This window comes from Nyctereutes procyonoides, unplaced genomic scaffold (assembly GCF_905146905.1).
Source record: "Nyctereutes procyonoides isolate TBG_1078 unplaced genomic scaffold, NYPRO_anot_genome, whole genome shotgun sequence".
Taxonomy (NCBI): Eukaryota; Metazoa; Chordata; class Mammalia; order Carnivora; family Canidae; genus Nyctereutes; species Nyctereutes procyonoides.
The window spans coordinates 23497104-23511308 of NW_026575048.1; the positions used below are offsets into that span (position 1 = coordinate 23497104).

General features: G+C 43.0%; 1 protein-coding gene and 1 pseudogene across 1 annotated transcript in view; one reads left to right on the forward strand and one right to left on the reverse strand.

The window, feature by feature from the left end:
* The window catches only part of ALK (ALK receptor tyrosine kinase), a 690816-nt gene that overhangs the window by 634568 nt on the left and 42043 nt on the right, over nucleotides 1-14205 (reverse strand). The gene's annotated exons all lie outside the window — the stretch shown is intronic.
* LOC129511168 (cofilin-1-like) lies at nucleotides 4342-5140 on the forward strand (annotated as a pseudogene).

The following is a 14205-nucleotide window of genomic DNA, read 5'->3' on the forward strand; positions in this document are numbered from 1 at the left end:
GGAGTTAACAGATGAAAAGAACTACATGGTTAAAAGGGTTGAGAGAGCCTGAAACAGAGAAGGGGAAAAGTCCTAAAAGGCCTATTGAAAATATGTCATGTAGAGTGCAAGTCAGCTGTCTGAAACTCCAAACAAAACTCTTGCAAACAGCCATGTGAGCAAGGCAAGTGCACCAAGCAGTATGCCCCAGTGAGGCTCCTCCGGGCTCCCGGTTCCTGCTGGCTCTGATCTGTGGTTCTTAGATGGCTGTGTGCTCGCAAATCCTGGGACACCTATCAAAAATGCACATTTCCGGGCCTTTCTGCCACTTAACAAACACGCCAGATTCTACCTTTTAGCTGAAATATATACACTGGCTCAATATTTGAAGGGCAAAATTCATTATCTGGCTTGCACTGCCTCGCAGCTTCCGGGGCAGTAGTAGGATTAATATATTTACATAAAGTAAGCCTCCAGCCCACTCCACATTCCACAGGACACCACTACATAACAACAGAATGACAGTTTGAAGGGGAACCTTCTAAAAAATAGTCCCCATTTATCGAGGCCCAGATCTCAAATGAGTGTGTCAAAGAAGGTGAAATAAAGTTATTTTCTTGAGTCTTCACATCCCTTCAAGGAAATTTAGTTCTTAAAGAAAAGAGAGAGATTGTCAAAATGTTCTCCAGACTGACGGTAGTGGGAAGTACCATAACTAAAATAGTCATTTGCTCAGTATGTAACTTCTGTATTAAAAATAGTCAAAATGGTATTTCTGGAAGGTGATTGATCAAATTACAAGGTTCACTAAAGAGATGTCCTAAGAAACATTCAACCATTTTCTTGCTACATTCACTCTATTCAACTGATTCATGAATTGCAACAAGGCTGTTTTGTCCCTGACAGCTTGTCCCTTACAATTGCCTACTTACAACTTGGGATGTTTTAAATCTCCTTTGGGGGAAACTGAAACACAAAGAGACTGAGAAGCGGTCCAGAGTCACAAATTAAGATAGCCAACACATCAGAAAGGACTGAAGCGTATAAATTGAGATCCATGTACTCCAAGTCAGGAGCATCTCAGCTCTAGCTGCTGTTCTTCATAATTTCAGGAAAGCTCCTTCACTATGCAGCTCTTCAGTGTCATCAGCAAACAGATACTCCCATATTTGGCCTGCCTGCTTCCCAGGGTTGTCTTAAGGCCCCCCACATGTCCTTGTCCTGGATGAGTGAGGAATGTGATGAAAAGAAGTGACACAGCCATGGGCTGGGGAGGGAGCATTGTCCTCGCTTCCCATTGGTGAGGACAGAAAAGGCCCTGCAGAGTCAGGTGGAGAACAAGAGTGGCTGGAGCAGGTGGGAGTGGCCTGGGAGGCTCAGAGGCAGAGGAATACTCCCCATGCTTCAGCTGGGACAGAGTGACGGCCAGCCATTAAAGAGGGAGTGGCAGTTTTGATTTGTATTTCCCTGATGGCAAATGATGTGGAGCATTTTCCCATGTGCTTGTTGGCCATGTCTATGTCTTCTTTGGTAAAATTTCTGTTCTTGTCTTTTGCCCATTTCATGATTGGATTGTTTGTTTCTTGGGTGTTGAGTTTAATAAGTTCTTTATAGATCTTGGATACTAGCCCATTATCTGATATGTTATTTGCAAATATCTTCTCCTATTCTGTAGGTTGTTTTTTAGTTTTGTTGACTGTTTCTTTTGCTGTGCAGAAGCTTTTCATCTTGATGAAGTCCCAATAGTTCATTTTTGCTTTTGTTTCCCTTGCCTTCGTAGATATACCTTGCAAGAAGTTGCTATGGCCAAGTTCAAAAAGGTTGTTGCCGGTGTTCTCATCTAGTATTTTGATGGATTCTTGTCTCACATTTAGATCTTTCATCCATTTTGAGTTTATCTTTGTGTATGGTGTAAGAGAATGGTCCAGTTTCATTCTTCTGCACGTGGCTGTCCAATTTTCCCAGCAACATTTATTGAAGAGACTGTCCTTTTTCCAGTGGATATTCTTTCCTGCTTTGTCGAATATTAGTTGACCATAAAGTTGAGGGTCCACTTCTGGGTTCTTTATTCTGTTCCATTGATCTATGTGTCTGTTTTTGTGCCAGTACCACACTGTCTTGATGACCATAGCTTTGTAGTACAACTTGATGCCCCCAGCTTTGGTTTTTCTTTCTCAATATTCCCCTGGCTATTTGGGGTCTTTTCTGATTCCACACAAATCTTAAGATTATTTGTTCCAACTCTGTGAAGAAAGTCCATAGTATTATTGATAATGATTACACTGAATGTGTAAATTGCCCTGGGTAGCATAGATATTTTCACAATATTAATTCTTCCAATCCATGTGCATGGAATATTTTTCCATCTCTTTGTGTCTTCCTCAATTTCTTTCAGAAGTGTCCCGTAGTTTTTAGGGTATAGATCCTTTACCTCTTGGGTTAGGTTTATTCCTAGGCATCTTAAGTTTTTGGGTGCAATTGTAAATGGGATTGACTCCTTAATTTCTCTTTCTTCAGTATCATTGTTAGTGTATAGAAATGCCACTGATTTCTGGGCATTGATCTTGTATCCTGCCACACTGCTGAATTGCTGTGTGGGTTCTAGCAGTCTTGGGGTAGAGTCTTTTGGGTTTTCTATGTACAGTACCATGTCATCTGTGAAGAGGGGGTGTTTGACTTCTTCTTTGCCAATTTGAATGCCTTTTATTTATTTTTTTGCCATCTGATTGCTGAGGATGGGCTTCTAGTACTATGTTGAATAATAGTCGTGAGAGTGGACATCCCTGTCATGTTCCTGATCTTAGGGGAGAGGCTCTCAGTTTTTCCCCATTGAGAATGATATTTGCTGTGGGATTTACATAGATGGTTTTTAAGATACTGAGGAATGTTACCTCTATCCCTACACTCTGAAGAGTTTTGATCAGGAATACATGCTGTATTTTGTCATATGCTTTCTCTGCATCTTTTGAGAGGATCATATGGTTCTTGTTTTTTCTCTTGTTGATGTCATCTATCATGTTGACTGTTTTCTGAGTGTTGAACCAACCTTGCATCCTGGGGATAAATCCTACTTGGTCATGATGAATAGTCTTCTTAATGTACTGTTGCATCCTATTGGCTAGTATCTTATTGAGAAGTTTTGCATCCATGTTCATCAGGGATATTGATCTATAATTCTCCTTTTTGGTGGGGTCTTTGGTTTTGGAATCAAGGTGATGCTGGCCTCATAAAATGAGCTTGATAGTATTCTATCCCTTTCTATCCTTCAGAATAGCTTTAGTAGAATAGGTATTAGTTCTTCTTTAAATGTTTGATATAATTCCCCTGGGAAGCCTTCTGGCCCTGGACTTTTGTGTCTTGGGAGGTTTTTGATGACTGCTTCAATTTCCTCACTGGTTATTGTCCTGTGCAGGTTTTCTATTTCTTATTGTTCCAGTTTTGGTAATTTGCGGTTTTTGAGAAATGCAGTCATTTCTTCTATATTGTCTAATTTGTTTGGCATATAGCTGCTCATAATACGTTTTTAAAATGTTTGAATTTCCTTGGTATGGGTTATGATCTCTCTTCTTTCATTCATAATTTTACTAATTTGAAATACAAATCAAAACCACAATGAGATACCACCTCACCCCAGTGAGAATGGTGAAAATTAACAAGACAGGAAATAACAAATGTTAGAGAGGATGTGGAGAAGGGGAAACCCTCTTGCACTGTTGCTGGAAATGCGAACTGGTACAGCCACTCAGGAAAACTGTATGGAAATTCCTCAAAGAGTTAAAAATAGAGCTACCCTATGACCCAGCAATTGCACTACTGGGTGTTTACTCCAAAGATACAGATGTAGTGAAAAGCCGGGACACCTGCACCCCAATGTTTATAGCAGCAATGTCCTCAATAGCCAAACTGTGGAAGGAGCTCTATGTCCATTGACAGATGAACGGATTAAGAAGATGTGGTCTATATATACAATGGAATATTACTCAGCCATTAGAAAGGACGAATACCCATCATTTGCTTTGATGGGGTGGAACTAGAGGGTATTATGCTGAGTGAAGTAAGCCAATCAGAGAAGGACAATCATTACATGGTTTCACTCATACAGGGAATATAAGAAATAGTGAAAGGGATCATAGGGGAAAGGAGGAAAATGAGTGGGAAAAATTAGAGAGGGTGACAAAACATGAGAGACTCCTGACTCTGGGAAATGAACAAGGGGAAGTGGAAGGGGAGGTGGGCGGGGGGATGGGGTGACTGAGTGACGGTGAGCACTGACAAGGGCACTTGACGGGATGAGCACTGGGTGTTATACTATATGATGTTGGCAAATTGAACTTTAATTAAAAAATAAATAAATAGGTTCAGTCGGATCCCGGCGGCAGCTGCAGCGGCTCTCCTCTCTTCTGACCCTTTTTGCTATCTCCCTTTCGCTTCCGGAAACATGGCCTCTGGCGTGGCGGTTTCTGATGGCGTCATCAAAGTGTTCAATGACATGAAGGTGCGTAAGTCTTCAACACCCGAGGAGGTGAAGAAGCGCAAGAAGGCAGTTCTTTTCTGCCTGAGCGAGGACAAGAAGAACATCATCCTCGAGGAGGGCAAGGAGATCCTGGTAGGTGATGTGGGCCAGACTGTAGATGACCCCTACGCCACCTTTGTCAAGATGCTACCAGACAAGGACTGCCGCTATGCCCTCTATGACGCAACCTAGGAGACCAAGGAGAGCAAGAAGGAGGACCTGGTGTTTATCTTCTGGGCACCTGAGTCTGCACCCCTTAAGAGCAAAATGATTTATGCCAGCTCCAAGGATGCCATCAAGAAAAAGCTGACTGGGATCAAGCATGAGTTACAAGCAAACTGCTACGAGGAGGTCAAGGATCGCTGCACCCTGGCAGAGAAACTGGGGGGCAGTGCCGTCATCTCTCTGGAGGGCAAGCCTTTGTGAGCCCCCTCCAGCCCCCTGCCTGGAGCATCTGGCAGCCCCAGACCTGCCCATGGGGGTTGCAGGCTGCCCCCTTCCTGCCAGACCGGAGGGGCTGGGGGGATCCCAGCAGGGGGAGGGCAATCCCTTCACCCCAGTTGCCAAACAGCCCCCTCACCCCCTGGACCTTCCTCCTCCCTCTATCCCTGACGGTTCTGGCGTTCCCAAACCGCTTTTGATCTTCTGATTCCTCTTGGGTTGAAGCAGACCAAGTTCCCCCCAGGCACCCCAGTTTGGGGAGGGCCTGTATTTTTTTTAACGACACCCTAGTTCCTCACCTGTTCCTCCCTTTTCCCATGTTGCCAACTTCTAACCGCAATAGTGACTCTGTGCTTGTCTGTTTAGTTCTGTGTATAAATGGAATGTTGTGGAGATGACCCTTCCTTGCGCCACCTGGTTCCCCTCCCCTTTTCCCCTGGTCTTAGCACTCATGGAAACAGGACCAGTAAGGGACCTTCAATTAAAAAAAAAAAAAAAAAAAAAAAACAACACACACAACAATAAAAAAAAATAAATAAAAATAAATAAATAAAGAGGGAATGGTGGGTGGAAACACTATAGAGCTGGAGCAAGAAAGTGGAGAGGGGTTCCAGGAGCCAGGAAAAGAACCAGGAAGGAAAGCATATGAGCTAGCTGTCTATTTGGCTTCTGAAGGGGCCCCAAGAAAGAAAGTGGCCAGGAGAAAGAAGGAAGTGAGGGCCCCCTGCCCTTCAAGCATCTATTTGCTCATTCAATAATTGTGAGCACCTATGAGGCAACTGAGAGACAACCATGAACTTTAAGAGACAAAGATTCTGCTTTCATGGAGACTGAATTCTACAGAGGAGAGAGAGAGAGATAGACACTAAATAATAACATAATCAATCAATAGATCAGTGAGATTGCATGCTTGATGATGATACGTGTTCCTGTAGAAAAAATAAAGCAAAGAGAGATAATAGAGAGTTCTGGGGAATGAGTGGGGACAAATTTAAATAGTGATCAGGGTGAGATCTCACTAAGAAGGGGCAACCTCACCAAGAAGGGATGATCAGGGGAGACCTCACTAATAAGGTGGCTTTGAGCAAAGATTTGAAGCTAGTGAGGCAGTGAACCATGTGATATTTGGGGAAAGAGACTACCAAGCAAGAGAAACAGTCTAAGCTTCATGTTCTAGCCCAGCTTATCAAAGTTCCACTCTGACAATTGGACTTCATCCCAAAATAGCCACAATAGTATCCCCCACCCCCCATGCTCTCCTTGTAATCTAACCTGGGTACTCCTTCTAACATCTTGAATCTGGACAGGTATGAGACTTTGGCAGAAGTGATCCTATATAACTCCTGTGGTTGAGCCATAAAATATAGTGAAGTTTCTGCCTGGTTTTCTTGGGACACTCACTCTTGGAACCCAGCCACCACACTGTGAGGAAGCCCAAGCAGCCACATGGAGGGTCCACAAGTATGTATTCTAGCTGACTGTTCCAGCTGAGGTCCCAGCTGACAGCCTTCAAGTCATTCCCTGTTGAGGTCCTACACATCACAGAGTAGAAACAAGATATCCTTGCTATGCACCTTTCAATTCCTGACCCATATAATCCATGGACATAATAAAATGGTTGTTTTAAGCCTCTAAGTTGGAGTGGTTTCCTATGCTGCAAGAGATAACTGGAGCATCCATAATAAAGGATAGAGCCCTACCCCAGCTAATAATAAATATTGTATTGATTTGTTTGTCCCTTGCACATATACTTTCATTAAGCCTCTCACAAGGAGTAGAGGTGGTTATGTTAAGATAAGATTAATGTTTTTCTTTGCCCCTTGACCTAATAGCCACCTAATAGTCTCAACATTACCCTAACACAGGTCAGCAAAAAAGAACAAATAGGCCAGAAACAAATCTTAATAAATGTTAAAGGAAGTATCACAAATTAGTAAAGAAGGGAAGATTGCTTAAAAATTGATACTGGAACACTTGGTTAACTACTTGAAAGAAAATCAATTTAGATCCTGCACTTAAATAAATTCAGTATAAATCAAAGGGCTTAATGAAAAAAAAACAAATAATAAAAAAATATAGATAAAGATATATTTCATTTCTTGGAGAAAAAGACTTTCTAAATTTAAAAGCAAAGGAATTACAAAGGAAAATGCCAATGGATTGGACTGCATGCCACAAAATTATAAGGAGTATTAAAAGACCATGAACAAGGAACAATACCTGCAACAAGGAAGCAAATAACAAATACCAAACAAACAAACAAACAAAAAACACTAAGATCCCAGTTGATTAACAAAGGACACAAACATAAAAATTCTAAATGAGAAAATCTAAATGGTAAATATCCAAACCAATGGGTTATCAAATAATTTCAAATTAAAATAATAATGAGGCACTAACGATCTTCATTTATAATAATAGCAAATGATGATAATGGTTCATTGCGAGCTTAGTATTCCCACATACTGCTGGTGGAAGCATACATTATATAACCTTTGGCAAAGTAAGTCAGAGATATGCATAATGGCAAAAAAAAAAAAAGAAAGAAAAGAAAAAAGACTTGAAACCAATGTAAGGTAAATTTCCAGCACTGGGAAAATAGTTAAATATGATACAACCGTTTTAGAAAATATTAGGTATTTATAAAAATCATGTTCACAAAGAGTTCTTAAAGCTGTGGAAAATGTAATCACAATTTAAATTTTAAAATATGCAAATGAATGTATGTTTCTGCAAAGAGAAAAGTCTAAGATGTATCTTAAACTAATAGTGCTGGTTATCTTGAGGGATTACCGGCCAATTTCCTTATCTACTTTACACATTTCTGTTTCAGTAGAATTTTTTAGGGGAAAAAAAATCAGGGCAAGACTGATCAAGGCTAGAGTCCCAATTTCCCTGTAAGAGAAGTTAAGTGCTGTAGATCTCTGTTGAAGACCGATTCTCTTGCCCACAGGAAACACAGGGCTATGTAAGATCATTGTGAAATTCAAATGACTACCTTTGCAGGAAAGGAGACTAGATGTGATGACTTGCACATTAGCCCTCAGTTTGTAGATGGTTATATTTCATGTTCCTTTCTCAGTCCATTGTAGGAACAGAGAAGTCTGGCTGGTCAACATATGTGAACCTTGGTATCGACCCCCCACTAGCTTTAGGGAACAGTTGGGAGAAGCCAAGTGTTGAGGGATAGGATGCCCGACTGCAGAAGAGAAATCCATATAAGACCAAGCCTACAACCAATCAGCAGCATAGGCATCTTCTGGCCAAGTGGAAGTTTGTTTCTAGACTATTCCAGGCTCCTCTGGGTTATTTCCAATTAGTACTCAGGCCATAATATATCCATGCAACTATCCTGCACTGACCCCTTAAATTACATTGGATCGAATGTCCTGGACAGGCTTCATGGGATTGGCTACTACATTCCTTTATCAGGTCTTCCCACCTTTGTCCACCTAGTCCTCCGCAAGTAGAAATCCAAGCTGGTCACTTGCTAAGCATGAGGCAGTGGGAGGCTCAGACCTATTAGGCACAAGGAGTATGAAAAGTGGAAAAACAAATCAGGGCTGGCTCAGCAAGCACCCAAGAGCAACAAAACCTCCTACAAAGAGCAACAAAACCAGCTCTCAACCAATGATTTCAACTATATTCCCAACCATAAGAAGCCTTCAAGAAATGCAGCAAAAGAGAGAGCCTTGGGATCATTCTTCAATGAATCCTACCAATATGGCATGGGTCATACAATGACGGGCCCTTAAAAGTCTTAGATATAAGAAACTCCTTTTGTTTTACAGATGAGAAAAACTGGAGCTGAGAAAGGGAAGATGAGTGGTCCAAGGTCACACAGCTGGTTATGGCATATCCTAGACCAATTCTAGTTAGAAGTCTGGCATTAGCTTTGAAGAAACAATCACAAATTGAGAGCAATGATAGTACCTGCCTCATTGGGTTGGAGAGAAACCACCCATATCTAGTAAAGTAGCCTTTTAACCTACCCTCCTGGCCAAAGAAACTATGCAGCCTATTGCCCTTCAAACTCTAGATTAGGTATCATTAAGTCTCAGGCTGATAATGGTCTCACAGGTCTTCCAGATACACAGACCCTCAGATCCAAGCTTCAGGAAACTTCACAGCCTCCACCTTCCTCTCTACCTCTCTCTCTCTCTGATTGCTTCAGGCTTTCAGAGAAGAGATTCCAGAATATTTAATGATAGGGAGTTGACTGAACTAACCTCTGGAACATTCTTAATTCAGAGAACTGAGGGCTTTGTAAGTCCAAGAAATTTAAGAACAAAGCCAAATGGTGGGGGGCGGGGGCAACTGGCTGGTGGAGAATAGTGTGGCATTTAGGACATCACTGCGATCTTCCCCGGTCTCAGTTTCCTCATCTGGTGAAGAGACAAAACAGCTAGATAAACTAGATAGTCACCAAGGTCTCCTACAGCTATTTGTTTCTTTAAATTTCTTCAACTCCGCTATAGATATGCTCAAAAGCAGCTCTACTCATTTTCAAGTTGGCACACACATTTACCCATCAAAAAGTAAGCAGCATCTCTCCTTGGAAGAAGCCCAGGGAATTCCCAAAGGCTTCCTTAGAAGTGGCTTAGACTGAGTGGGCTCCTTAGTGCACTGTGCCCCCATCCACACTCTCTCAAGGAAGCAGGGGCACTGATGGTGTCTACCCCAGGCCATGGCTCTGCCACTGACTCCAGTGGTTTATCAAAGTGACAGCTCAGTGCTGTGGGCTCCCAATGCAAACAGGCAGGAGAGCCAAGTATTATTTCTCATGATAGGGATAAAAAGTCAAGAATCTGATGGCTTGAGTTCAGATGCCTCTTTCCCCCAATGCTCCCAAAGATCACATCCAGAGCCAGAATGATATCTGAGGGGGTGGAGGGAGCAGCTGGAGGAAAAGTGTGCACTGGGATGCAGAGAGTCCCAGAAGCCAGGTCAGCACAGGCCAAGGGAGCAACAGAAACTGAGACGGGACCAAAACATGAGCATTTGGGATTGAGAAACCTAGTGGTGACACAGGGGCGGGGGCTGGGGGGCAGCAGGTGGGGGGGGGCTGTCAATTGTAACCACCCTACTCAGAAATCAGTTCCAGGTCAGACAGGAGGTAGGAGGGTCATTAAAATCAGTGGAGCAAAACAAGATGCTAAAAATCTGCCCAGAGACAGGTTCCCAAAGGCGTGTAGAGCCAAGTCCTAGGGAGAGAATTCAGCATCAGGAGTTCAAAGCAGAATCTTAAAGGAAGTAGTAGAGCCCTCACAGGAAGAGCAGGGACCTCTTCCTGGGCAAAGCAGTGGCCAGTGGAGCTGGGGTCATCCTTCCCAGCCCCTCTGTGACATGGAAATGCTGCCAGAACAATCAGAACCCCAGTTACTTCCTCACTGCACAGACACAGTTGCCAGAAAAATACTCCTACTCTGAGGCTGGGCCTCAAAAGCCTGACTCTTTTAATGTCTTGGACAAAGCAATGGCATCTGGCCAATAAAGCAGGTATTTCCCCATGTGTATGGGAAACTGGTTTGTTCTGAAAGCTCTCTCGTCCAGCATGGCCCAAATTTAGCAATGGACAAATACAGTTTCCATAAAGGGCCATTCTTACAATGACCTCCCCAAATGTGAATAGAAATTGCTCTGCTATCAAAGCGTCCACTAACTCCTGACCAAATCTACTGAGTCCAAGAAATGTATGCACACATCCCCTTGTCCCGCTGCACCAGGATTTATGTTTCCCAAAGCATGTGTTGGTATGACTGCTGTTGTGGCTTTAAAAGATTGTAAGATTATTTCCTTATCTGTGGCCTCCTTCACTGGTCCTCACCCCACCCCCACCACTCAGAACCAAGCAACACTTGACACCAGTCTACTGAAGCCCAGTACAAAAAATGCTCTGTTGGAGTGACAAAGGCTGACATACTTGAAAGGAACCTTGGCAATGACAAGCTGCATCCAAAGGGACTAAGTGTAATATCAGATACATCAGATCAGACATTTTCCTCCCTCTTGAGAGGAACTCAGAAATCAATGAGAAAATTCATATGTTTCAAGTGAGGGACACTGTTGAAACAGCTACAGCATCATGGACAGGACCTCTCAGACCACATGCATCCAGAGAAAAGCTCACCATATTGCCCAAGCATACTTCAGATATCCTGTCTCCACATCACCAATGTCATTTCTCAGCAGGCCAGGAGGATCAAAGGGAGTGGGCATCATGTGGCTTTCACATGGGGAAACTGAGATGTATATGGGGAAATCATTTGCAGGAAATCCTACAGGAAGCCAAAAGGGAAGCCAAATGTATGCATTCTAGACTTTCACACGGTTTCTTCCCATATCAGAGGGGTCTTCACAAAAAAATATCGGAGACGAGTTTACACAGATAGGAACACCTGCAACTGAATTGCGTGTGCCTTGACAAGGAGTGCCCTCCTTCCTCAGCCATCCGATGATCCTCCTTAGCAGTCCTCACCCATAAGTCAGTCCTCCCCATCTTGGCTGCATGTTAGAACTACCTAAGGAGCTTTTTAAAACATACCTGTATCGGTCAGCTCCTTGAAAAGTAAAACCCGGAATTACTCTGTGATCCAGCAATTCTACTTCTGTGTTTATATCGCCCAAACTGAAAGCATGACACAAACAGATACCTGTACACCTATGTTCAGAGCAGCACTATTCACAAGGGCCAAAAAGTTGAAACAACGCAAATGTGTTCATTCACAGATGAATGGATAAACCAAATGTGGTAGAAACACACAACAGAGGACGCCTCGGTGGCTAGGTGGTTGAGCATCACCTTCAGCCCTGGGTGTGATCCCAGGATCCTGGGATTGAGTTCCGCATCCAGCTCCCCACAGGGAGCCTGCTTCTCCCTCTGCCTATGTCTCTGCCTCTCTCTGTGTGTCTCTCATGAATAAATAAATAAAATCCTTAAAAAAAAAAAAAGAAAAAGAAACACACAACAGAATATTATCCAGCCTGAAAAAAGAATGAAATTGTGGCACACGCTACAACACGGATGAACCTTGAAAATACTATGCTAAGTGAAATAAGCCAGACACAATATATGATTTCATTTATATATGATATTCCATATCATATATATAATATATGATTCCATTTATAGGAATAACCCTCATAAGGCAAATTCATAGAATCAGAAAGCAGAATAGGTAGTACCAGGGATTACAGGAATGGGAGGTTATTGTTTAATAGGTGTAGAGTTTCTGTTTGGGGTAATGAACAAGTTCCAGAAATACAGTGATGACAGGTGCATAACACTGTGAATGTACTTAATGTCAGTGTATGCGTAAAACTGTTTAAAACGTTAAACTGTATGTTATGGGTATTTTACCACAATAAGAAATATATAAAAAGATCATTTTAAATAAGCACAGAGAACTTTTTTTAAAAAAATCATACCTGTGTTCAAATCTTACCTAAGGCCAACTGAATCAGAATTTCTTGGGTGTAGCCCACGTGTTTTTAATATCTGACCACCCTCTTGGCCTTTTGTCCACCTGTTCTTGCCTTTTTTCCTAGCTAAATGAATAAACATTAACAGAAAGCTTTGCATGTTTTAAGCAGTATGCTAAGAGCCAGAAATTAGCACCTGAGGATCAATGTTAATGATCTGATGAGGTTCCCACAGCTAAAAAAGTGGACACAGTGATTTTTAAAAGTCTACAAAGTCTTGGGTGCCTGAATGGTTCCGTGGGTTAACCATCTGCCTTCCACCCAGGTCGTGATCCTAGGATCCTGGGATTGAGCCCTGTGTCAGGTTCCCTTCTCAGTGGGGAATCTGCTTCTCCCTCTCCCCCCTCTGCCCCTACCTCTGCTTGTGCTCTCTCTCTACCTTTCTCTCTCTCTCTCCCTCTCTCTCTCAAATAAATAAATAGAATTAAAAAAAAGTCTACAAAGCCTTTTCCTACTTTTTCCTTCAAGTGGAGTCTGTCACCTCCCCTAGAAAATGAGCTGGACCTAAGGACTGGCTTCTAAGACACAGAATAAAGCTGGTTCTGGCTTGCTCTGTCACTTGGGTCACTCACCCTGTGGGAGGCGAGCTACCATATGGCAGGGCACAGAGCCAGAACTTGCCTCGTCCTAGTCCCTGGGTGCTAGTCCTGTGAGGATACTCCAGGAGCCCTGTGGGGAGGCCCTCCTGCCAACAGTAGTGTGGGTGAGCCACCTGGGAGGCAATCCTCCAGGCTGGGGCCGGCTGTGGGGTGCCCAATAGCCTCAGGAAACACCCTGAGCCCCAGCTCAGTCGTTCCTGGAGTCCCAACCCTCAGAAACTCTGGGAGATAATAATGTTTTAAGCTGCTGCTAAAATTGGGGATAATCTGATAGGCGGTGAAACCTGTATTCAAGCACTGGAGTTGAATTCTCCTCAGGACCAAAAGTGACAAGTGACCTGAGAGGTCACCAAATCTAACAACCCAACCCCTTCGCTCTCAAGCACCCCCTCCATTCCTGACTTTAGCTTTTCCCCCTGGCCCTCATTCATCTGATGGACTTCTAGGTCATTCACTCAGCAAGCATTAATGGAGCCCCTCTTTGCCAGGTATGAATGCTAAAGGGCTGAAATGCACAAAAACACCACAGGTAAGTAAAGTGCTTTGGTCCCGGCTTCTCCCCATTTTCATGGCCTACCTGAAATAAAAATCAGTGTCCAAGCCCTGTACTACAGAGGGGAGCTCAGAGCAAATCTAATACCATGCGTTTATATTTAGATATAGCTCTATAGGGTCACACTTGCATATCAGAAATAAACATGTAATTTTTTTATTTTATTTTTTTTTCTCTTTTTTTTTTGCCTATTTATCAGCTAAAGTTGGAGGCTGATATGGGCTTACATGCACTCTCACCACAGATGCTTCCTGCTTGCTGCTCCCTCTGCCTGGAGCGCTGCTCAGGTCTCCAGGTGGCTATCTTTCACATCATTCCTGCTCTAACATCAGTCTGTCCCAGAGGCTTCCCAGACCCTATGTAAATCTATGTAAATCAGCTGCCGCCCCCTCCTCAGGCTCCATTTTCTCCCAGAGACTTCTTACCCTCTGATGTGCTATGTATTTCTTGGCTATTGTCTGCTCTCCCTTCTAGAATGGGAAGAGATGGAGAACTTTCATCCACTTCTGTTCACAGTTCACTGCTATATTCTTAGCGCCTGGAATGGTGTCTGCCACACAGGAGGTATTCAATAATCATTCATTCACTCATTCATTCAGTTAATTAGTCAGTTATTTACTGAATGAACTCCAGAGGCC